Below are 27,153 nucleotides of genomic sequence, written 5' to 3' on the forward strand. Positions count from 1 at the left end.
GCTGCCTTAGGAGATTGTTTCCAAGTTCAAAACTCAAACTGCCTTCTGATAAGACCAGAAAGCAGAAAAGTTAAGTGAAACTTTAAAGTAATTGTCATTGTATCATTTACATTCATGAATAAATTTATATATAATAAATTTATATGACCAGGGTTGACATGATACAAAGTTAATGCAAATATCCTCCAGGATAGGCTAGATCTGACTACTCAGAGAAAGCCATGCCTTAAAACCCCAAGACTCTGGGTTCAGTTTCAGAACCAGAAAAAAACTAAAAACAAAAACAACAAAAACCCAGGCAGACACAATGGGTTATGACTGAAATCCCGGCAACTCCAGAGGCTGATGCACATGGATTCCAAGTTGGAGGTCAGGCTATGCAACTTAGAAGCATATTGCTTCAAAATTAAAAAAAAAAAAAATAGAAAGGATAGGGGATGTTTCCCACTAATAAGAGTGTTGTTAGTTTCAATCCCTAGTACTGTAAAAAGAAAAAAGAGAGAGAAAAAAAAAAAGCAGTAGCCAAGAACCCCAATCATTCTTTTCTTATTCATTTCTTGATTGGAGGTAATCTACTGTCACTCAGACATTCACTCACTAGGCTCAGATTCAGGGGGCCTGGCTTGAAGCTTCGTACAATCAGGATCACGTGGGTGAATTCTGTCCAATCCAGCACATGACTTGTGAAGAGGGGGTGGGCTTGAGCAGTCTGGTGTGGCTTTTTTCTCTGGAACCTGCCATTCTTCTGATAGGTCGCTACACTCACTCTCCTACTTTCAGGTTTTCCAGTTTGCTCTGCCAGGAAGGTGCTGGAAAATACATAGTAAAAACATTGGACACCCTGACAGCTAGGAAATGGTGAGTGTGTGGTGGGCACCTTGAGATTGGGAGGCTGTTTGGAACCAGAACGACTAGTCATGGCGGATACTGGAGATGATGGACAGGGACTAAACATGGTCAACTGCAGAGTGTGCAGACCTGATCCCTCCCCTGGGGCAGCTCAGCTCTCAGTGCATTCTGGTCCTGCTGGTTTGGTGCAGGTCTGCATTTAGGATCCTGCACAACTTTTCTGATCACTGCATATTTTCTTCGACCTCTATGTGAAGCCCCATCTAAAGCCCCATCTGGGCATCAACAACCCAGCAGCCCAGCATCACCAGATATTGTGTGGTGATTATCAGGAAAGAATCCCAATGCTACATGTGGTGTTGCTGTGGGAGAATAGCTGTGCTGCCGGGACCGCAGCTTCTTACTCCGGAGCTTCTACATGTATAGAAGCAAGATTCAAATTCAGAAGAAACCTGTCCTCCTGACTGGCTCTTCATCAGTCTGTGAATAAATTTCTGAATTTCAAGCTCCCTGTCCACATTGCCTATCCAAATTTCTCTCTCTACATTATCAACTACTTTTTTCCTATGTTGCATTACAATTGGCTGCAGTATTTTCTCATCTTTCTTCCAAGTATGGGGTTGCACTTTTTAAAGACTTTGTTTTCTGTTTTGAGCATTTTGCATAAGAGGAAAGCAGGGAAGAATTGCTTGGCCATTTGGGGAAAAATGTGTGTGCTTTCCCCTTTGTCATCTGTAGGCACAAAAACTTATCACAATGTCTTTGACATTCACCCTGAGATTATTCACTGTGTGATGTGTCCTTCATTTTATTCTCCCATCTTTTCCCGGCTCTGGGTTTCAGCATTGACTGACACAGTGTGCTCAAAACTCTAGGTCTAAAGTCCAAATTCTCTTAGAGTTTCTAGTGAACACCATTCCCTGGGACTTTTCCTCCTAGAGAGCTGTTGGAGGTGTGGTGATGGAGTTTCTCAGGGGAGTAGCTGAATGCCCTGTACTAGTTTTTCTGTCACTTAAAAGACATTTCTGTTTGTTTTTGGGTTTTGGTTTTTAATTAGCTACTGTGAATAACACCAATGTGATGTCAGGGGTGTAGCCATTTCTTTGACATACTGATTCAAATTCCTTTAGCTATATGCCCAGGATTATTATTACTGGATAATATAGTACCTCTGGTTTTAGTTTCTTGAATAACCTTTATACAATTTTTTTAAAAAGCTATATAAAATTTATATTATTACCACCAGTGTACAGGGTTTCCTTTCATATTAGATTCTGTAGTGCTTGTTACCATTCATCTTTGGATAGTAGCCATTTTAACCACACTGTTCAGGTTGCAGGTCTGCTACTTGGTGCATTAAGTCCCTGAGACAAGTATTTTTAGGCTCCAGGCTCTCAACTGGCTTCTGGGAGAGAGTGTTTTAACTTTCCTGGGATCTGTTCTTTTTAACCTCCTTTCTCCATTACTGCTAGGGGTAAAGTTCTCATGTAAAGTGCTCATGTAAGTTCTTGCTTACATCAATACAAAACCATTTGCTTCTGTTCTCATCTGAGGAGATTTGCACATGCTCTGTCACCTTTGCTCCTAGATCTTGGGAGGTTAAGATGTAGTTCCTGGAAGAAAACCTGTTAAAGAGACTAAGTTCATGGACAAACTCCTTCTAGGAGGAGTTGGATTTATTACTGGATGAGTTGGGGCAGAGTTCTCCAAAAGTGCTTAACTCCCACTCAGGCTGCCAGTGGTGGACTGTATTTTCCTTGATTCACTTTATAATTAAGGCTACATTGTCGGGGCCCAGCCCTAGCAGGAGTCCATGGGTTCCACACTGGTAAATGGGGCACGGGGAGACAGCGTCGGCGATGGATGGAGAATGAAAGACACAGACTCTAATTCTGGTGCAATCAGTCCCATTTTATTCTGGGGAAGGCTGGGTTTATATACATTTTTCTTCAGGCTTTGATGACAGGCTTGTGACTAATAAAATCAAAGAAGTTTCCAAAGCATAGGCAGAAATTATTTTTACCGAAAGTTTATGAGGAAACAGTAACCTTACAGATTATCCTTACCTAATCACAATTGTTTTAAGAATATCTAACTATGTCAATGAGCTAATACAATGTTTATTTCCTTAATATCTAAACTCTATATGACCTAAGACTATTCTTATTATTTTTGCAGTAAAGTGATAGACAAATAATGTCATGTGACCATCTCTACTAGGTCCATCTGGTTAATATCTAAATTGCTGAGTTAAGGGCTACAGGAGGGCAGCAGTTGCAGTGGTTCTTGTGGCCAAGTTTTTTTACTGAATAGATTACATTGTCTTATGTGGCTCTTTTTTCCCAGAACAGGACATTGTGTACCAATGTTTATTATAGGGGTGACCTATTCTTTGTAGGAAGGAAGGAATATTGTGAAACCTTATTTTTTTACCTTACCACCACACATAAACAAAACCATCATCTGGATTAAACCACCCTGTAGGAGACAGGGGGAGATCTATATCTACCTTCTCTAAGGACTTGCCTTTAGGGGGGTACCAGGGCTTGCCATTGATAAAATAAGCTAGTCCATATCTAGTAGCTACTGTGGGAGGTGCTTTGTGCTTAGAACTTGGGGAAACATTGTTATATATAAATTTCTGTGCCCCAACAGGTTCTGGCTGTGCCAGTAAATGCAGTGTTTGATTTTTAACATAATAAAAACATTCTCCTGTAGTGAGGTTAACATCACAGGGTTTCAACATGTGTTTTGTCTCCATGATGTTTTTCTGGAAATTTGTAGAATTATTCCCATCACCTCTAGCAAGATCCTCAGACTGAAGTGAGTAATATATTATTAGGAAAACTCCACAGAATAACATCCAAGCTAGGGAGGCATACATCTGGCATACAATCCTTTTAGGATGAGTCTCTGCAATCATCCTTCAGTGGAACTCTGTCAAGCACTGCAAGGAGAGCCAGGTGCCCCCGCACTACATAGAAGTTGAATTGTCTGCAACAACATTTGGCAGAGGATATTTTCAGATCCCTTCTGGGATAAACTGACAGTATTGAGATTTAACTCCTTGTTTTCCCTGGTCCTAGGTGATAAAGCCCATGGAAGTACTTGCATGGCTATAGAAAAAATATACTTTCCTATGATGTCGATACTTGTATATCTAGTTTTTTTTTTTTTTTTTTTTTACTATCAGCAATAGATAAATTAAGATGCAAACCAAAGAATACTTTAGACTTATAGTATGCATGGACCCAGTTTTCCACTACTCAAGGTGACAATAGCTATTGAACTTTTTGTCCCAATTATATGGCATAAGACCCAAGGAAGGACTAATACCCAAGTGTACCCTAGCATTTTTTACTCATTTAAGGATAGATATTTTCTCAGTTGTTCAATGAATCTAGCTCTCATAACTCATTTATGACATTACTTTGTCTAAGAAGAACTTGAAACAGTGGATAGTCAGTGTATCCATAGAGGGAGGGGGATTCAGGATTCTTCTATCTTGCTGTATTTCCAATATTATCCCCCACTAACCTCTGTCTTTTATTGAGGTGCTGGGGTGTGAACCAAGCCCTTGCACATTCTGCATGTGAACTTTGCTCACATTCCCAGCATCTACCTTTAGATTGGGCTGATCATTCAATCTAATGCTGCTCTTCATATGGCTGGGTGAGTGCAGGACTTTCTACTGCTCTTGACAATAGAAAATTTACATACATGTGAGTTCAACTTTGGATTTTGTTTGTGTTATGATACCTTAGTCATTAATACAGTATTATAGTTCATAATATATATTAGTATCAGGTAATGATAGCTACTTATTTTGCTCTTCTTGGGGGTGGATACTTTTGTACATAATTTACCTTCCTGAAAAATTGTAGAACTTCTGGCTTTGTTCCTTCTTCCACTAAAAGAAAAACAGGCTGAAATTTTGAGAGGGCAATATTGCAAATTGATTTTAAGGAAAATGATTATCTTTGCAAAAATGAATTCTATCATCTATACATGATATATTTGAATCTTTTATTTCCTTCTAAAATTTAAATTTTCTGATAAATTCCATGTTTCCCTTTAAAGCATGAATTCATGTAAAGTATCACAGGGATAAAAATCTTTATAATCCTTATCTGCTGTTTTCTGTTGCTAAACTGTATGTGATGTGATAAAAATGTATCTGGGTCAAGAAATCATTTTTTTTCTCCTTTATTTTTTATCTCTACTGAAAGATACATCTTCTTTCTTTTCCTACTCTCCAGATTTTAACTGTGTGGTCCAATACTGCTGTAGCTTTGTATATTTTCATAATTCAAGTGTGCAGTAATTCCTAAAGTCTCTGCAGGTGATGTGGAGGTATCACATGAGTTCAATAGCTAGTTTATACAAATATAGAAAAACTTGCACTCCATCTTTTGTTTGTGATAATTCATTTGCTCCATGTCTTCAATATTGTTTAATTTTATCTATCTGATGTGACTTTATCTTACATTTCTCTAATTTCTTAAGATCTGGAGCTTTTATATGACTATTGAACAGTAAGATATCTCCAATATCATCTGGCTGGTCAAGCCTGCTTTTCTTTGGTGTCCTTGCCTTTTCTTATTAAAAATATTTGGTTTCTCCCTCTGTCACCTCTCATTTACCATTTAATTGTAACATTTGATGAATAGAATTCTTATTTCAATATTGTCCAATTTTTTGACCTCCTAACATCTTGATTTGGATAACTTTGAAAGAAATAAGTCCCTTTTATATAGCTCTTGGGGCTGAGACCAAAGGAACCCTTCCATTGAACTACATTTCAGTCCCATTTAACATTTTATTTTGAGAGTATCTCACCATTTTGCCTGGACTGCCACAGGACTTTTAATACTCCCAAGAAGCTGGTATACAGGTGTGCCACCATGTCCATCCTATTACTCACTTCATTATAACAATTTTTGAATGTTTTATGTTTTACTTTTGTATTCAAGTATTACTTCTGAAAATTATTAATGGTGTGATATGAGGAAAGGGTACACAGCATTTTTTAAAAAATATTTTTTAGTTGTCAATGGATCTTTTATTTGATTTATTTATATGTATGCAGTGCTGAGGGTTGAACCCAGGGCCTCCAGCCTGAATAACATTTTTTAATCACAAAGTTATCTCGTTTACCCAGCAACTTTCCTTGGAAAGGATGTAATTTTTCTACTTTCCTGCAGTGTAAAATATTTCATTGTCTAAATTTTATTTGTTTTTTGAAAGGTTTTGTGTTTTGATTGGAGGTCTGTTTATTCATCTTATTATGAGATGTACTTTGATTGCTGTAACTTAATAGCATACAACAGTGTGGCATAGTGATCTGTTCATCTGTGATTAATTTCATGTAGAGTGATAGATAATACATATAGCATAGGTGTGTAGCACTGTAACTTCTAGGTGTGAGTATACCCTGGGATGTTTGGAAAAGGAAAAAATTACTTTACAGTTCTTTCCCCAAATTGTATATCCATCATTAATTGAGTCATTCTTGAATTTATAATATATATTACAGATCTATAAATGTACAATTAATATACCATTTTTCCTATTCAAATTTGCAAGAGCTCTTTCAATCTGATTTATCTTTTAAAAGCATGAACATTTAGCATTGCTGACGCTGTCTGTGGTATGTTCCTTTTTTTAAAATTTATTTTTATTGTAAACAAATGGGATACATGTTGTTTCTGTTTGTACATGGACTAACAGCATACCATTTGCATATTCATACATTTACATAGAGTAATGATGTTTGATTCATTCTGTTATTTTTTCCTCCCCCCACCCCTCCCACCTCTCTTTTCCCTCCATGAAGTCCCTCCTTCCTCCATTCTTGTCCCCCTCCCACCCCCCATTACGTGTCATCATCCACTTAGCAGTGAGATCATTCTGCTTTTGGATTTTTGAGATTGGCTTATCTCACTTAACATGATATTCTCCAATTTTATCCATTTGCCTGCAAAAGCCATAATTTTATTATTCTTTATAGCTGAGTAATATTCCATTGTATATATATATATATATATATATATATATATATATATATATATATCACAGTTTCTTTATCCATTCATCAATTGAAGGGCATCTAGGTTGGTTCCATAGTCTGGCTATTGTGAATTGAGCAGCTATGAACATTGATGTGGCTGTATCTCTGTAGTATGCTGATTTTAAGACCTTTGGGTATAGGCTGAGGAGTGGGATAGCTGGGTCAAATGGTAGGTCCATTCTGAGTTTTCTAAGAAATCTCCACACTGCTTTCCAGAGTGTCTGCACTAATTTGCAGTCCCACCAGCAATGTATGAGTGTACCTTTTCCCCACATCCTCTCCAACACCTATTGTTGCTTGTATTCTTGATAATCACCATTCTAATTGGGGTGAGATGGAATCTTAGGGTAATTTTGATTTGCATTTCTCTTATTACTAAGGGTGGTGAACATTTTTTCATACGTTTGTTGATTTCTTGTAGATATTCTTCTGTGAAGTGTCTGTTCATATCCTTAGCCCATTTGTTGATTGGGTTATTTGTATTCTTGGTGTAGAGTTTTTTGAGTTCTTTATATATTCTGGAAATTAATGCTGTATCTGAAGTATGAGTGGCAAAGATATTCTCCCACTCTGTAGGCTCTCTCTTCACATTGCTGATAGTTTCCTTTGCTGAGAGAAAGCTTTTTAGTTTGAATCTATCCCAGTTATTGATTCTTGCTTTTATTTCTTGTGCTATGGGAGTCCTGTTAAGGAAGTCTGATCCTAAGCCAACAAGGTGAAGATTTGGACCTACTTTTTCTTCTATAAGATGCAGGGTCTCTGATCTGATTTCAAGGTTCTTGATCCATTGTGAGTTGAGTTTTGTGCAGGGTGAGAGATAGGGGTTTAGTTTCATTCTGTTGCATATGGATTTCCAGTTTTCCCAACACCATTTGTTGAAGAGGCTATCTTTTCTCCTTTGCATATTTTTGGCACCTTTGTCTAGTATTAGAAAATTGTATTTATTTGGGTTCGTGTCCATGTCCTTTATTCTGTACCATTGATCTACCTATCTATTTTGGTGCTAATACCATGCTGTTTTTGTTACTATTGCTTTGTAGTATAGTTGAAGTTCTGGTATTGCAATACCCCCTGTTTCATTCTTCCTGCTAAGGATTGCTTTAGCTATTCTGGGTTTCTTATTCTTCCAGATGAATTTCATGATAGCTTGCTCTATTTCTGTGAGGTACGCCACTGGGATTTTGGTATGTTCATTTTGAATAATTTAAATTTTTCTCTTTAGCATAGGATTTTCTTTTCTGTATTCTCCTTTTCATGAAATTTGCATTCTCCAAACTATTGAGACTGATCATTAGCTAATGAATTATTTTTGGTTCTTTTTTACTTTCACTATTTAAGAATGTATGTTTTCTTTTTCACCTCAGCTTTGCATGCATCCTACTTTTTATAGGTTTATCATGGTATAGTTTACATATAATATACTTTTATATTTTGACATATGTAACCATCCATGAAACCATCACCACAATCAACATAATTGATATATCCTCTACACTAAAATGTTTCCTGATCCACTTTTAAATTTTTTTCTCCCAGGTATGGTGGTGGGGAGGCTGAGGCAGGATGATTGAAAGTTCAAAGCCAGTCTCAGAGGGCTGGGGAGATATCTCAGTTGGTAGAGTGTTTGCCTCACAAGCACAAGGCCCTGGGTTTAATTCCCAGTACCATGAGAGAAAAACAAAAAAAAAACAAAACAAAAAAAAAAAAAAACAGCATCTGCAATGGGGACAGGCTAAGTAACTCAGTGAGACCCTGTATCTAAATTAAATACCAAATAAATCTGGTATTGTGACTCAGTCATTGAGTGTCAATCCCCAATAACAGAAAAAAAAAATCTTTTTTTCTGTTCTTCTCCACCATCTTTTTAATTAATTTTGATTTGTTGGGCAAAGCAAAAATAAGATTAGTTTCAAAATTATGGAGATCAATAAATTGTCATGAAGAGGACACACCATGTAGCTATGATGCACAGCAGGAACCACATATTAGTGATGCCCTGGATAACCAAAGTTTGCCCTCTTCCTCTCAAAAGAAGAAGGAATACCCAAAGAAGTGGAGTGTGGAGAGTGGTAATACAGGAAGAAAGAGCAGTTACTGAGATTGGGGTCTCTGATGACCTCGTGGTTCTGGCATGCCTGATGCCTGGGAATGTTCCTGTGCAAGGGCACAGGATGCTCAGCTGCTGTGGCAATGTCCTGCATGAGGAGGCTGTGCAAGAGTCCTATCAACTCTGACCTCGATCTCAGCCACACAGCTCTCAGGAAGGAAGGAAATCTTATGCTAGACAACCACAATGTTTCAAGAGCTCCAATTCCCTGGTTCCTGCCCACTTTACAGTAACTTTAAACAATGGAATTTCTTGAGAGCTACACAAACTCCTAACATTGCACTTTGCAACTGTGGATTTCAACTACGAAAACTACATAGATGTCTCCCTTTCTGTAACTTTCCTGAATACAATGAATAATTATTGCATAGTCTTTAACCTGATAATGAGACAAATAAATAAAGATTGTTGGTATATTTCTTTAGATCTGCTTCTCCATCAGAGGGCAGAGTTCCACTTAATCTCAGTGAATCTTCACCTCTGTGTCTGTAAATCTTTATTTTCCAATCCCCCTTTGCCCCATGCCAGACCCAAGGGTTTGACTGTGCTGGTTGGGGCAGTTGATGTTCTGTACGGATCCTGACACAGGGCAACTTTCTTCAGCCATTAGAAGAGGGTACACTCCCAGAGGTGCATCATATAAAAAAAAAAAGTCCTCAAAGGTAAGGAGGTCAGGGGGGTGAGTCACAGAGTCAGGTGTAAAATATGGGATAATCAGGGTCCAAGAAAGCAATCATTATGTGTCTGTTCTTAGAAATCTGCTTATGAAGAAAGGTTGTTTTGTTAGAAGAGCACAGCTTTTGCAGTTTATGAACGTTATCACTAAAACTTTCACCTGGTTTCTTATACAAGGAGTGGTAAATGTAAAGACATAGCACCCTGATTAAAGTTATGCTTGCATCTCAAGGAAAAATGGGCTCTCCAGAGCCCATTAGGGTTAGGGTTAGGGTTAGGGTTTTTTATATATATAAATTATAAGCCATGCTTTAAGAGAATAATCTTACAAAAGAAAAAAGGATTACAGCAGTTTTCCTTAACTCTTGGTTTCTGCTGGATCTCTAACTCTCCTAGGCTTATATTTTAAAATGCAAATTACAGAGCCAGCAAGATTTACAAGGCTTATGAAAAACCAGTTAAGACATAAGGAAAATTGTGTTTCTTTTTAAATTCAAACTTCTTAGCTGGCTATCTTACCTTTCAGGGGCTTTTTAAAACCAGTTCCTCCCTACTGCTACAGCACAGAGAGAAAAGTGGAAAGATTCTGAATGTACAAGCCTTCTTTTGTTAAAATTTCTTATTTTTTTTTCCTGAGTACTTCACAGACTTGCACATTTTTTAGATATCTGACTGTTATCTGAGCTAAAAGTGCACTCTGACCTGTTGAAGATGTTAGTATTGTTGTCATAAAATTTTTCTTAGAAAACTCCTGTTTTTATTTGAAATTGTACATAAATTAGTGCATTTTTCTTATCAGTATTATTTTTTCTAACTATAAAGGTTTTTACACACTTTGTTCAAAAACCAATTTCTCCAGGGTCAGCTCTTAAATACATTACAAAATTCTTTTTAATAAATCCTAAGGAGGACATAGACATGGTGATGTTGAGAATAAATCTGATAACCATCAGGGACTAATAGCTGGCTACTTCAAACCTTTGGTTTCAGTGTCCATTATTGCCCTTGAATTTTATACCAGGCATTTTCAGTTGGACAGGCCTGTCCTACATTTAAGTTATAATATTAAATTCTGATGAGATCTATTTTAATTTCTAATAGGTTAAGTCTAATAGAGACTTTAATATACATCAATAGCATCATCTCCCTATGTGTGGAGCTCCACTTACAAAAAGTTACAAAATATTTTTTTCTTGTCTGTTTTGTGTATGTGTGCACACCTATGGATTGCGTTGTTGGGTCTACATATTATGTGCATGGTATCAAAATTGGCCTTTAGACAAATGATCACTCAATAATTGAAAATTTAAAAAGATGAATTCTAGTCATTTAATTCAAATGAAGTAATCATATAAAATTAAAATGTCTTTAAAATTCTAAATCATAAATTTTTTTCTGGTAATCAGACACTTCAAGTGTTGATTTCTATAAAATGTCTGTAATGTAATGTAATACCCATTGCTTCTAGGATTTTTCTTCAACAGGAAAGAGATAATACTGTTAATTACATTTGTCTAATATTTTAATTGTTATAGTCCACATGAGTAAATTAGATTTAACGTAAATGGGATCAATCTTCAAAGATGTGGTTTCTTTAATGGATAAAGTTTAAAAGGAGTTTAGAATTGCTTTGTTTCTGGGTCTTCACTAAAGCAAAATTACTAAGAATTAAAGTCTTAACAGGTGTAATGCTATATTCAAAGGGTCCAAAGAGTTTCAGCTATGTTTCAATTAAAGCACTATAAACAGCATAAAGTATTTCACTTATTAAGTGAAGTAATTGCAAAGAAATTCAGAAATTTCATAAGGATTGTTTCAGAATGTGAATTTAAAAAGGGATCAACAGCTAGGGAACAGATATAAGGTTTGTGAAGGAAAAGAGAAGGTCTGAGTACATGACAAGAAGGTTTTGTAAGTGACAAAAAGATCTGTGTCAGTTGTAGAAGGTTTGTAAAAGTGACCCCTTCTCCACACACACATATAAATATTCATTTTCTGATGTGAACCAAAGTTTAAACCTGTATATGTTAAGATAATAGATTTCTTGAAACATTAATTTGCTCTTAATTATCAAGATAATTTCTTATGCCTGTGAAGTTTTTACAAGTGTTCATTTAGTCTTTTAAATATAATGTTTAGGAGAACATTTTACAATGCTGGTGTTCTCTGTAATAATGATCTATTATAAAAATTACTTTACTTAAAAATATATTTATGTGATTTAATATTTTATAATTAGATTAAAATAATCTGTGATAAGTTATAAAATTTTGTGTCACTCTCTACACTGAGAGGTAAACAAACATTTTTAGTGCACAATAAGGAGAGACTGATTTGTTTAAAGTTTGATAATGTGGGATGTAAACACATTTTACCATTTTTGCACAAGAGGATTAATAACTCTCTTGACTTGTTTAATTCACATTTCAGATGTAATATTAAATTATGTTAACTGATTCATTTGAACTCAAAAAGTGATACATAATAACTTTATAGAATAATATTTAGAAGAGATTAAAGATTAAATTCAAAAATAAAACACCTTGTCTAAGATTTGTCAAGAGACCACCTCACCTGAGTTAAAACTTAGCTTATTTCATGTTCAGATAGCCACTCAAGTTTAAAGTTCACTTCAAAATTTAGATTTTGTTATAAAAATTACTTTAATCTTAAAATAAATAGGAAACAATATATATAGCTAAATAAAAGTTTGGAATTTAAAAAAAATCATGTTTATTGACTCATAGCTGTTGTACAATCTAAATGTTTTTGTGTTAAATTTCATTTTGTATTTTCCTTGTAAACCTCATAACTGTTGTCTATTCCTTACAGAAATACAAAAGGCCTTTCCTTTTTATATTTGGGCAGCCTAATTAAAGGACACTTGATTCATCCACAAAACTTACAAATTAAAAGTGATGTTTTACATATTTTCAATGATTTTATAAGCTATTTAACCAGAGTTTAACTGGTTAAGGCCTAGCTTACAATTATCTACTGCAGATTTGAGCCCTTTATTTGATATATTATGTGGAGATCCCTCTCTGGCCTCTGCTCAACAGCTTACTACAGAAGCAATGGCTGCCTTAATCAAAGTTGAAAATGTTATCAAGACTGCACAACTTACTAAAATTAATTTTCAGAAGCTATATATATGTGATGTCTTCTATTTCTCATACCCCTACAGGGGCCATATAGCAGTCTTCAAAATTTATTAAATGGTTCCGCCTTGTTAGTCTCCTCCAAAATCTTTAACTCCATTTCATAATTTTGTGAAAGACAAAAACTGAGCCTTCTTTAATTATGTTGCCCTTTTCAGTTTAACATCAACTTTGACAATCCCTACATGCCTTCTAGGTGACTTTTACTATTTTTCTTGGCCAGTAAAAAATTCACATCAAGTTTTTTTCCCATTGTTTGGCTCCTTTAGCAGTGTTGGACTGTCCATTTCAAATTAAAACTAATAATAATGCTCCAACTTATACTAGTTCATCTTTTCAACAGTTCTATGATCAATATTATATTGAACACTGAACTGGCATTCCTTATGATCCTCAAAACCAGGCCATTGAAGAGTAAGCTCATTTATCTCTGATGTTACAATTACCAAAACATACAAGGGGAAATAGAACCCCACAAAATTGTTGAAATCCTGCTCTTTTCACATTACATTTTTTGAACTGTGATGCTGAAGGTTGTGCTGCAGCTGAGTGAAATATAACTCATACAACGGTAAGCTCACTAGGTCTGGTCTGGTGGAAAGACTTACAAACAGGACAATGGAATGGATCAGATCCAGTGATTATGTGGGGTAGGGGACATGCTTGTATTTTTCCAGAAAGCACAGCTCATCCTTCAACCACAGTTCAAAGGACTGAAGCTCACACCAGAGGTGTTGTTCCCAGTGCCCACCATGGACAAGATGGTGGGGAAGAAGAGAATTTGATAAACCTGGAAGACTGGTCTGCCAATATGGGAACTATAGAAGAATCTAACCTACCAGGCTGAACAGATGGTAAATCAACAGGGAAACATTTAATCTCCTGCCACAATGCTTGTGGCCATACTGGATTTATTAAGCTCTCAGGTAAGTAGAGTTACTGGAGAAACTTACTAGACTTACTTTCCAGATCCACCTTTAATACACCCAGTTATGTGAACCAGAGAATCTATTCTGATATTTACTAATGATACTCACATGATGGGAGACTTTTCAGACAAACATATTGCACCTGTCCATTAAGTTGGATTTAACTATACTGGGTATGATGGGACTCCACCTATACTTTGGTCCCACAATGACAACACTGGCTGTTTAAAAGTGACCCCAAAAGATAAGACAGCATATGGGGGAACCAAGGTAGCCCAACTTACTGGTCCTTGGGATGTAACTAATATATTCAGACAGTTAAAAAAAACGTGCCTGCCCAAAGACATAAATGTGTTACCCATGGAACATTCACCAATACCTTACTGTCTCAATCATACTACTATAGAATTGGATGCCTTTCCTAAATGGATGGAGTGTGACAATAATTAATCAGTATGTTATTATCTATGGTAGTAATGAATATATTTTACATTGGTCTCATAAGGTTGATGATAGGCACTTGTGTCAAAAATCTGTGACACCTGGATGATTTGTAAGTACTGTTCTGACCTTCAGTGATGGTGGCATACAAAGAGATCTTTGGCATAGGATTGCCACCATAGATTTCATTAACTTTACTGGCATTCCCTTACCTAACCTTGTAAATAAGTATTGGAAAGCAGCTTCTTGTTATGGCTTGAAAGCCTGTGTACAATTCCCTTATGTCTTAATTACTGGAAATATAAAAGTAAACAGAATAAGAGAAAAGTATCATGTAACTGTTATAACTATACTTTGACTAATTGTATTACCAGGTTTACTAGAGGACAAGAAACACTTGTGTTAAGACAACTTCTTTTATTATGACTCCAGCTAATATTTCAGAGCCCTGGTATTCCAATACTGGAGTTCAAATTCTACAGAATGTTCATACCCAGTTAGATAGACACTGTTGGACTCTTGGCTTTGTTATAAGTGAAGTAGTCACCTTGATATCTGCTTTAGTTTCTATCATGACTGCTGCTATAAGTTTATCCAAAAGCATACAAAATGCTAAATGTATTAGTGATTTGGCTCAGAATACTTCTAAAGCTTTGCAGTCATGCAAATATTGGTAAGTTAGAGGAAAAATTAAATGCTTTAGAAGCTACAGTTATTAATATTGAAAATGAACTCACAACTCTTAAATTAAGACAAAAGTTCCACTACCACACTAAATACATATATGTTTGTGTCAGAGCAGCAAAGTATAATGGTCCTCAATGGGATTGGGAGAAAGTTAAAAATCATTTAATGGGCATTTGGAAGTGAAATAACAATAGCTTGAACTTAAGGAGTTGCATTATTATATCCAGGATGTTCAAGGGAGTCAAATTGATTCTATCAATCCTGCATGACTTGCTGAACAAATGCTTAATGATCTAAATGGCTTTAATCCCTGAAATATATTAAAACATATGGTTTGGTATGTTTTTGGAATTATATCTTTGGTACTAATTCTCTTTTGTGTTGTGACAATAGGATGCTTAAATTTCCAAGGAGTAGAAATCCAATGATTCTGGGTTAACCCATCACTTGAAATTAAAAAAAACAAAAGGGAGAGATGTGGAAAGCTATGACAGAGATGATAAAGCAGTTACTGAGATTGGGGCTCTCTGATGACCTCATGGTTCTGGCATGCCTGGTGCCTGGGAATGTTTCTGTGCAAGGGTACAGGATGCTCAGCAGCTGTGGCAATGCCCTGCAAGAGGAGACTCTGTGCAAGAGTTCTATCAGCTCTGACCTTGATCTCAGGCACACAACTACCTGGAAGGAAGGAACTCTTATGATGGATAACAACAATGTTTCACCAGGTCCACTTCTCTGGTTCCTGCCCACTTGACAGTAACTTTAAACAATGGACTTTCTTGAGAGCTACACAAAGCTCCTAACATTGCATTTTACAACTGTGGATTCCAACTAGAAGAAGTTACAAAGATGTCCTAGTTTCTTTAACTTTCCTGAATACAAAGAATAATGGTTGCAAAGTTTTTAACCAGATAATGAAATATAAATAATAAACATAATGCTGGTGTAACTCTTTAGACCTGCATCTCCATCAGAGATCAGAACCCCACCTGATCCTAGTTTAATCTTCAAAATCTGTTTCTGTGAATCTTTATTTTCCAATCCCCCTTGACCCCTCACCAACCCAAGAGTTTGGTCATGCTGGCTGAGGCAGCAATCATTTCAAATTCTTCCCCTGGAGATTTTTACCTCAACTGTGAAGGTCATCATTTTCTGACTAAACATTATACAAGAGCACAGTAAAAATACCTAAGAAATGCTGAGAAAAAAAAATAACTTCAGCAGCAATATTAATACAGTGGAATTAGAAAAAAAAAAAAGATAAACAGAGAACTACCTTCTATGACTTCCAAAATTAGATTGGCCTCAGAAGTAAATTCTCACATGAGTCAGAATGCAAATTTATTTGAAAATATTAGTCACTTTCAGGGTAGCAAGATTAGTCTGCCATAGGACTTAAGAGATGTATTTGGAAAACAAACATGAGATACTCAGATCTTCAGGTTTCTCAGGGGAAAATGTCACATTGCCTACCTCAAGACATTCCAGAGGACATGAAAAGGCCTTGGTGAGTTCATCACCAAGTTCTGTGGCAGATGCAGGTGGAAGAAAAAGAGCCCAGCCATTAAATAGATTGATCTTCTGAAAGAACATTTTAAAGTTTACATACAGAGTAAATTCAGTGAACTTTCATGAATTTACTTATAATTAAAACAGAAAGCAAAATAATACATCAGAGATGGTTACACAGTGTAAGTATAAGTTTTGTTTCAAACTTTCAATGTATTTAGATGTATTCTGGGATTTAGTATGAAATTGTATTTTTTACCATTAACTGAATTCCAAAAATATCTGAAAGCCCCACATTCCTCTTACTTATTTTATATATGAGAAGTTACCTCTTGTTTATAACTTTCTTATCACACACATCTCCATTTAAAGATTAATGAGTCTTAATGAGACTGAATTATCTGTATGCTTATGAATGTTTCTGTTAGATATTCTCTAGAGTGTCTTGTACCACAGTTGCCCACTGCTCTATGATCCCAAACATGGAATAAAGATCTCAGCATGAATGTATTTATATACATTTTTTCAAATCAATTTATTGGGAATAAATTTGACAGTGAGATGATGGTTGAAGAAACTCAGGTTCTTGATGGTGCAGTGCCAACAAGGGTAAATTCACATGTCTACCAAAAAGTACTCCTTGCCATAGCATGAGCTTTCCATACCCTTCATTCCAGAGCTCTCTGTATCACCATCACAACAGGTCTCTCAATGCTGCTCCTCTGACAAGCTAACACCCCCCATTTCTCCTCAACAGCTTACATGTGGTTGCATGTCTAACTGAGGCTCAGTGCCAGTTTAGTTTCCTACCTTCTTTTTTGGGGGGTTGGTGGGTATTGGGGATTGAACTCAGTGATACTCAACTCTATTTTGTATGTTTGTTAGAGACAGGGTCTCACTGAGTTGCTTAGTGCCTTACTGTTGCAGAAGCTGGTTTTGAACTCTTAAACCCCTGAGCCTCTTGGTTTACAGGTGTGCACTAGTTTTCTGCCTTCTGAGATCTGTTTTCTGTTGGGCTCAGAAAAAAAATCATTTATTTGCAGTTAGTTCACTTTTTGTTTAATGTGTAGGAGCAAATCTTTTCTCAATTCTCTGCATCTACCAATTTAATTCAGGATTTGATTATTTTTAAATACATCTTTTCAATTTTACTTTGCATCTATGTTAGAACCTGATTAGTGCTGATCTCTCCATAACTAGCTTCTGTTAAGTATTTATCATGGTTATACATCTTTAAGTCTGTTTTACAACCTGGCTTATTCTATTCTTGTTTACTTTTGGTACTGGTGATTGAACTCAGGGACACTCTTTGACCAATTACATCCCCAGTCCTTTAAAATGTTTTTAATTTTGAGGCAGGGTCTAGCTAAGTTGCCCTATTGGCTTTGCACTTGTAGCCACTGGGTTCAGACTCCCAAATCTACAGAATTACATATATGCACCACCTTGCACTTCTTCCTTCTTTATCAAATTCACCACTTTTCTGTTTTGGAGTATTTTTTGTATTTTATTTACTTCACTGTGTTGTTTTTGTTATTTTCACACATTAAAACATTAATGTTTGGTTCAAATGGGTTTGGCCAAGTTATATATCTATAAAACTTCTTGACCATTTAGTGTAGCAGTTAGGACCTGATGCAAAGCATAGCTGAAAGTTGGGTATGCATGGTAGCACATCCCTGTAATTCCAGCACCTCGGGAGACTGAGACAGGAGTATGAAAAGTTCAAGCTCAACTTCAGCAACTTAGTGATGCCCTAAGCTAATGAATGAGACCCTGTCTGAAAATAAATAATTAAATAAAAAGGGCTGGTGATATGGCTTTGTGATTGAGCACCTCTGGATTAAATTCCCAATATAAAAACAAATAAACAAAACAAAAACTGCTGAAGGCAGACTTGTGCTATTTATACTTATTTTTTATTTGTGTATTTATTGTTTTACTCTTAAACAACCATGTATATATTATTGACCCTATATTATTATTATTATTATTATTATTAGGCTGTGTGAAACTTGATAATAAACAAAATGAAATCAATATTGCCAGGCCTCAGGAAAATATCATTCCTTGGGTATTTAAATGATGTATCATATTTCTGCTAAAATACTGTTATTAGCATGTTTATGTAACACTCATAGAGTGTGTAAGTGACACATGTTGAGTCTTACTTATTTTGGGGTTTGTTTTTCTCAAGGTTTTTTGTCTCATGGTGAGTACCTGTGACTGCCTTCTTATGTATCTGACTGCCCCTTTGCTCATTTGCTTCTCTATGAAAACATGGTTAGGAGAAGATGGATCCTTGTTATTCCAACACAGTCCTATGTCTGATGTGCTAGAAGTAGTCACACAACCTATGCACTAGTGATGGTAAGCTAGTCAAGGCAGAAATGAGGAGGCCGAGGTGGCCAGGAAACTGAGCACCTCATAAGGTTGAGCACACTGATGTTCAGGGAAACCAAGGGTAGGCTTCAGATAAAGTACAGAGACAGCACAGCAATGCACATGCGTGAAGCAGTACAGGTTGTTGTTGACTTTATGGGCTTCTGTTCCTTCAAGGAAACAGCAATGGCAGCAATCACCATCATCTTCACAAAATGGTACTTAGGACGTGACAAATATTCATTTCAATGATAAGAAATATACTGCATAAAAATGAAAAATATGGCATTACATGACCTTTCAAAAAGAGTCTCCTAATCAGAAATAGAAATGCACATTACTACTGTGTGTGTCTCAATGGCAGGCTTGCCACGTTTGTGCAAGGCTCTGTGCTCAATCCCCAACACTTTGAAAAAAAAAAAAAAAAAAGAGATGGATATTTATGTACATTGAATTATGTAAATACAGTAAGAACTTGAAAATTTTTCAATATTGGTCAAGATATAGACAATTTCTTATATATTTATAAAGTGACACAAAATAAGTACTAAGGAAATGAGCAATTAACATGGTCATACATGCATAGACACAGCATGTTCATGTCAATGTAAGCGCAGAGGAGGAATCAGCATTTATTCAGCAACTGTCACTTAAAGTTTATTGCCTTATTCTACTGGTTGGGGCTTTGATTGTCTTCTTCTGCAAAACCTCAATACATTTTTTATTCTGGCAAAGTGCATGTAAAACTAATTTTACTTTTATAACCATTTTGCAAGTTACAATTTTGTATCACTTAGTATATTTTTATTTATCACATTTTATTCTTGACATGCAGAACTAGCAGTGCCCATCAGCTTCTCAAAAATGGGAAATGACTGGCCTTGAGTGAGTCCAAAAAAGTGGGTTAAAACAAATATTCAAAAACGTGCTAACAAAAAACCTGCTATAATTGTCCTTTCTCTTTCCTGTTATTTGCTGCACACAAGGATTTTAAAGTCCAAATTATCTATCTACAGATATATTTTGCATATACTTTTGAAGCATATCTAAGACTCCACTGCTAGGTCTGATTCAAGAATATTTGATTCTGGATTATTTTAAATTTTTATAGTTTTATGTTTAAGAATCATTTTGAGTTAATTATTGTATACAATCTCATATAAAATCCAATATCACTCTCATGTAAAACCAATAAGGATGCAGTCACAATTATCCCAACCTTATTTCTGGAAGAGGCCATTTGTTCTTTATTGGACTAACTTGATAAATTTGTGAAAAATAAATTTACCATAAGCGAGTAGCTTATTTCTAGGCTGTCCTTTTTCTTCCATTGATCTATTTATAGATCTTGTTTTTGTTGTTATTGTTGTTGTTGTTGTTGTTGTTCTTCTTCTTTGTATGGGGATTGACCCCACTGGGTCACATCCTCGGTCCTTTTTATGTTTTCTTTAGAGACAGGGTCTGGCTAAGTTGTTCGGGGCCTCACTGGGTTGCTGACTGTTCTTGAACTTGCAATCCTTCTGTCTTAGCCTCCCAAGGTGCAATTATAGATTTGCACCATGATGAGTGGCCAGATACTTTTCTTTAAAATACTTACTGATGTTCAAATAGCTACCATGTATAAGGTGATAAGATATGCTAATGTCATTAAGACAAACTATAGACCATTCTTGATAGATTTGATCTAATTTCTTTGAAAATGGGCAATAGCAAGAATAATTCAAGTTAAAAAATTTTAAACATTTATAAAAGTAATGTTTCTTTTTCTTATGTTTTTAAAAAAATTTAAAATTGATTTAATTAGTTATATAAGACAGTATACAGTAGAAAGCACTTTGTTTCAACACATATGTTTCTATTGCATGTGGTAAAAAGTAGAAATTCACTCTTTCCAAATTTTTTCCAAAGATTATTCTGAGTAAATTCATCAACTGCAAGTATGAATATCAGTGCAGTCATTGTGGCCTTCCTGAAAATTACTATGCATTTATTACAAATATTTCACTCTGATAAATCATCAAATAATGATGAATTATCTAATTTATCTCTGAAGCTTCTTATTATTTCTTTCTGTTGTGCTGGCAGTGAAACACAGGTCCTTGCACAGGCCAGGCAATTGCTCCATCTCTAGTTACACCCAAAGCCCCATGAATCTTATTGTTCAATTATCAGTAAGTAAAAAAATAATTATTGAAATATACAATTTAAGTAATATGGTATATTTATTCATAAATTATATATACATATATAAACACATGCATACATAAAATTCCTATATTTTATTCTATTAAAGTTTCACCTTGAATATATACTTAAAATTGTACATAGTATATATATATTATTGTTACATATCACATGTATAACATGTACATACAAGACATTTAGCACATATATTGTAATATATACTATATAGTATAATATAATCTAACACATACTAATAAATTTCATACATTGCATATATATTACATAGTATATCTATCATAAAGTATATTAATTAGGTAATATATATTGTACTATTGAGTTGCATACAATTTAAACATATGGCCCCAAATTTTAATAAGATGAGATAAACTAAATGGGAAATAAGTTCTATCCAAATGTGGAATGAATTTTTGAACCCACAAAACATCACACAACAAGTTTTTTCTCAGCAACTTGTTGTAGGTGATCTTTTCTCCACTGATAATGGTCAGTAATTTGGTAGAGTAGTACCGGAGCTCGTTTACAGTTAAATCATGAGAATTAGCATTTATGTGGAAAAGAGAATCTCAGTCTTGAAAGAGACATCAACAGAAGAGAGAAAATATAGCAAGGCGCACAGGTATTTTGTAAAGGACATAGTCTAAGGGTGGGTGTTAATTATGCTAGATATCAAGATAAAGTGACACACAGAAAGTCTTGAGATTAGTTTTAAAAATTTACTCTTATTCTTTCAAGGCTGTTACTTGACACTAAAAAAAGACAAATTAACGTGGTCACAATAGCACTAATTCAACAAATGAATGCATCAGTCTACAAATAATTCATCAAACTGTAGGATTCTCCCCTCCCTTGAAGAGTGAGAGAGTGAAATCATCCTCCCCACTTCCCAATTTCCCTGTCTGTGCTTCAAAATGCTAATTGGCTCACTAAAATTGCCTTTCTCCATTAATCCAGGTAGTACAGGAAAGATGTCAAGCCTTCATAGTTAGAACATTTCTATAAAATTCACTAAAATCCCCAAAATATAGAGCTCTTATTTCTCATTCATCTATCAAAAAGAATTTCATGAAAATAATATTTTCATTATTTTGGAGGAAGAATTACTTAAATTATTTTTTAAGCAAGATGTTGTTCTTCCATGTTACTGGAAATTATTCTCACTTTTAAATCTGAGAAATGCCTTCAAGCTATAGACACATACCTTGGTATTGTCATTTTCTTTGCCTTGTGAAGTTCTGAGTTCAAAGCATTAAATAATAATTTATGGAATTCAAGTATATACCCAATTCCCTCTGAATATGAATTCATATTTTTCTCTAAAATAAGAAATATAAAGAAGGAAATGAATAATTATCAGATATCCATGATAATATTTTATTTCTTCATAGAGCGCTCAAAAGAAATAAAAGACCAGCATAGTAATTGACTAAAATTCTACCATCATAAAGAATAAAAAATGTTATAGCATGATCTTTGTTTTAACATATCCTTCTACTTTGTTTTCCATACATTTCTATGGCATGTTATTTATTGTAACTTTTCCATAAATGAAATATGTTACATGCCTGTCACAGAGAATGCAAATAAATCAAATTGAAATATTTTTGATTGTGAACAATTTCATCATTTTTGTATTTTTAAATCTACAAAGTCAGAGAAAGTACTAATTAATAAAATTTGGGATATATGAGAACTTATGAAGTAAAAAGTTGAGACTCAATTTCCATCTCCACCCAACCAACCGCACCAAGGGGTGAATTTTCTCACTACTCTATCATACATTTGGTTTGCTCTTACAATCTATTTTTCTAACTTACATTTAAAAATATATGATTCTTACATACTGCTGGTGTCTGTTAGAATTTATTTTCATTTAAACTAATATAGAAATGCTATACATTTTTTTCAGCCAATATTCAATGAATTCATTTATTTGTAACTACACAGACCCATGGTTTATTTTACTGTTTACTGTTACTTGTTAATATTATAAAAATATATTTTTCTGTCAAAAGTGTTGTATTTGGACAAGTTCAGCTTTATAGAAGATTTGTAAATGAAACACAAAGAATTCTTAGGAAGCATTTCCTCAAAATTAACATTTTTATTAACTTTATTTTCTACCCCTTGTTCTAATAAATATAAACATAGGTATATAACAAAGTTTCTTTTTTTAACCATTGCTAAATATTTGTATATCTATAAACAAATAATTATTTATCTACAGTGTAATAATCAGACTAAAAGCTGTTCATTACAAATTTCTAATCCACAAATCTTTTTTAATTTTTTAATTTATTTTTATTGTAAACAAATGGGATACATATTGTTTCTGTTTGTACATGGAGTAACAGCATACCATTTGCATATTCATAAAATTACATAGAGTAACGATGTTTGATTCATCCCATTATTTTTTTCCTTCCCCCCACCCCTCCCATCTCTCTTTTCCCTCTATACAGTCCCTCCTTCCTCCATTCTTGTCCCACTCCCACCCCCCATTAAGTGTCATCATCCGCTTATCAGTGAGATCATTCTGCTTTTGGATTTTTGAGATTGGCTTATCTCACTTAACATGATATTCTCCAATTTCATCCATTTGCCTGCAAATGCCATAACTTCATTATTCTATTTAGCTGAGTAATATTCCATTGTATATATATACCACAGTTTCTTTATCCATTCATCAGTTAAAGGGCATCTAGGTTGGTTCCATAGTCTGGCTATTGTGAATTGAGCAGCTATGAACATTGATGTGGCTGTATCTCTGTAGTATGCTGATTTTAAGTCCTTTGGGTATAGGCCGAGGAGTGGGATAGCTGGGTCAAATGGTAGGTCCATTCCAAGTTTTCTAAGGAATCTCCACACTGCTTTCCAGAGTGGCTGCACTAGTTTGCAGTCCCACCAGCAAAATGTATGAGTGTACCTTTTTCCCCACATCCTCTCCAACACTTGTTGTTGCTTGTGTTCTTGATAATCGCCATTCTAATTGGGGTGAGATGAAATCTTAGTGCAGTTTGGATTTACATTTCTCTTATTACTAAAGATGTTGAACATTTTTTCCATATATCTGTTGATTGCTTGTACATTTTCTTCTGTGAAGTGTCTGTTCATTTCCTTAGCCCATTTGATGATTGGGTTATTTGTATTCTTAGTGTAGAGTTTTTTGAGTTCTTTATATATTCTGGAAATTAGTGCTCTATCTGAAGTATGAGAGGCAAAGATATTCTCCCACTCTGTAGGCTCTCTCTTCGCATTGCTGATAGTTTCCTTTGCTGAGAGAAAGCTATTTAGTTTGAATCGATTCCAGTTATTGATTCTTGCTTTTATTTCTTGTGCTATGGGAGTCCTGTTAAGGAAGTCTGATCCTAAGCCAACAAGGTAAAGATTTGGACCTACTTTTTCTTCTTTAAGATGCAGGGTCTCTGGTCTGATTTCAAGGTCCTTGATCCATTGTGAGTTGAGTTTTATGCGGGGTGAGAGATAGTGGTTTAGTTTCATTCTGTTGCATATGGATTTCCAGTTTTCCCAGCACCATTTGTTGAAGAGGCTATCTTTTCTCCATTGCATATTTTTGGCACCTTTATCTAGTATTAGAAAATTGTATTTATTTGGGTTTGTGTCCGTGTCCTCTATTCTGTACCATTAATCTACCTGTCTATTTTGGTACCAATACCATGCTGTTTTTGTTACTATTGCTTTGTAGTATAGTTGAAGTTCTGGTATTGCGATACCCCCTGTTTCATTCTTCCTGCTAAGGATTGCTTTAGCTATTCTGGGTTTCTTATTCTTCCAGATGAATTTCATGATAGCTTGCTCTATTTCTGTGAGGTACATCATTGGGATTTTAATTGGAATTGCATTGAATCTGTATAGCACTTTTGGTAGTATGGCCATTTTGACAATATTAATTCTGCCTATCGGAGAACATGGGAGATCTTTCCATCTTCTAAGGTTTTCCTTAATTTCTTTCTTCAGTGTTTTGTAGTTTTTATTGTAGAGATCTTTTACCTGTTTGGTTAGATTGATACCCAAGTATTTTATTTTATTTTTTTGAGGTTATTGCAAATGGAGTTGTTTTTCTCATTTCCCTTTCATCTGTTTCCTCACTTGCGTATAAAAATGCTGTAGATTTATGCGTGTTGTTTTATAGCCTGCCATTTTGCTGAATTCATTGATGAGGTCTAGAAGTTTTCTGGAGGAGGTTTTTGGATCCTCTAAATATAGAATCATGTCATCCGCAAATAGTGACAGCTTAAGTTCCTCTTTTCCTATTCGTATCCCTTTAATTTCTTTAGTCTGCCTAATTGCTCTGGCTAGAGTTTCGAGGACAATGTTGAATAGAAGTGGTGAAAGAAGACATCCCTGTCTTGTTCCCATTTTTAAAGGGAATGGTTTCAGTTTTTCTCCATTAAGAATGATGTTGGCCATGGGCTTAGCATAATTATCTTTTCAATGTTCAGGTATGTTCCTACTATCCCTATTTTTTCTAGTGTTTTCAGCATGAAGGGGTGTTGTATATTGTCAAATGCTTTTTCTGCATTAATTGAAATAACCATATGATTCTTATCCTTAAGTCTATTGACATGATGGATTACGTTGATTGATTTACGGATGTTAAACCATCCTTGCATTCCAGGAATGAACCCCACTTGATCGTGGTGCACAAGTTTCTTAATATGTTTTTGGATACGGTGTGCCAATATTTTGTTAAGGATCTTAGCATCTATATTCATCAAGGATATTGGTCTAAAATTTTCTTTCCTTGATGTGTCTTTGCCTGGTTTGGGTATGAGGGTGATATTAGCTTCATAGAATGAGTTTGGTAGGGTACCCTCCTTTTCTATTTCCTGGAATACTTTGAGAAGTATTGGAATGAGTTCTTCTTTGAAGGTCTTGTAGAACTCGGTTGAGAATCCGTCTGGTCCTGGGCTTTTCTTGGATGGTAGATTTTTAATGGCTTCTTCTATTTCATTGCTTGATATTGATTTGTTTAAATCGTGTATGTCCTCCTGGTTCAGTTTGGGAGGAGCATATGTCTCTAGAAATTTGTCAATATCTTCGGTACTTTCTATTTTGTTCGAATAGAGATTTTCAAAGTAGCTTCTCATTATGTTCTGTATCTCAGTGGTGTCTGTTGTGATATTTCCTTTTGCATCATGTATTTTAGTAATTTGAGTCTTCTCTTTCCTTCTCTTTGTTAGTGTGGCTAAGCGTTTATCTATTTTGTTTACTTTCTCAAAGAAACGACTTTTTGTTATGTCATTTTTTTGAATAGTTTCTTTTGTTTCAATTTCACTGATTTCAGCTCTGATTTTAATTATTTCCTGTCTTCCAGTACTTTTGCTGTTATTTTGTTCTTCTTTTTCTAGGGCTTTGAGCTGGAATGTTAGGTCATTTAATTGTTGACTTTTCATTCTTTTCTGGAATGCACTCCATGCAATGAATTTTCCTCTTTGTACCGCTTTCATAGTGTCCCAGAGATTTTGATATGTTGTATCATCATTCTCATTGACCTCCAAGATTTTTTTTGTCTCCTCCTTGATGTTTTTTGTTATCCATGTTTCATTGAATAACATATTATTTAGTCTCCAAGTGTTGAAGTAATTTCCTTTTTTTACTTTGTCATTGATTTCTACTCTCAGTCCATTATGATCTGATAGAACACAAGGCATTATGTCTATATTTTTGCATTTCCTAAGGGCTGCTTTGTGGCATAACCTATGGTCTATTTTTGAGAAGGTTCCATGTGCTGCTGAGAACAAAGTGTATCTGCTCGTTGATGGATGGAATATTCTATGTATGTCTATTAAGTCTAGGTTATTGATTGTGTTATTGAGTTCTATGGTTTCTTTTGTTGGATTTTGTTTGGAAGATCTATCTAGTGGTGACAGTGGTGCGTTAAAGTCACCCAGAATTATTGTGTTGTGGTCTATGTGGTTCTTGAAATTGAGAAGGATTTGTTTGACGTACAGGGATGCACCATTGTTTGGGGCATAAATATTTACTATTGTTATGTCTCCCTGATTTATGGTTTCCTTAAGCAGTATGAAATGTCCTTCTTTATCCCTTCTGACTAACTTTGGCTTGAAGTCCACTTTCTCTGATATAAGGATGGAAACCCCCACTTTTTTACTGAGT

General features: G+C 35.0%; 1 long non-coding RNA gene across 1 annotated transcript; it reads left to right on the forward strand.

Moving 5' to 3' along the window:
• The first annotated feature begins 742 nt into the window (after nt 1-742).
• LOC306652870 lies at nt 743-14,053 on the forward strand. The gene is made up of 2 exons (XR_013761562.1): nt 743-858; nt 13,567-14,053. It is a non-coding gene; the product is annotated as an uncharacterized lncRNA (long non-coding RNA).
• Nucleotides 14,054-27,153: the final 13,100 nt, after the last annotated feature.

This window comes from Sciurus vulgaris, assembly GCF_902686455.1.
Source record: "Sciurus vulgaris genome assembly, contig: HiC_scaffold_628_arrow_ctg1, whole genome shotgun sequence".
Classification (NCBI taxonomy): domain Eukaryota; kingdom Metazoa; phylum Chordata; class Mammalia; order Rodentia; family Sciuridae; genus Sciurus; species Sciurus vulgaris.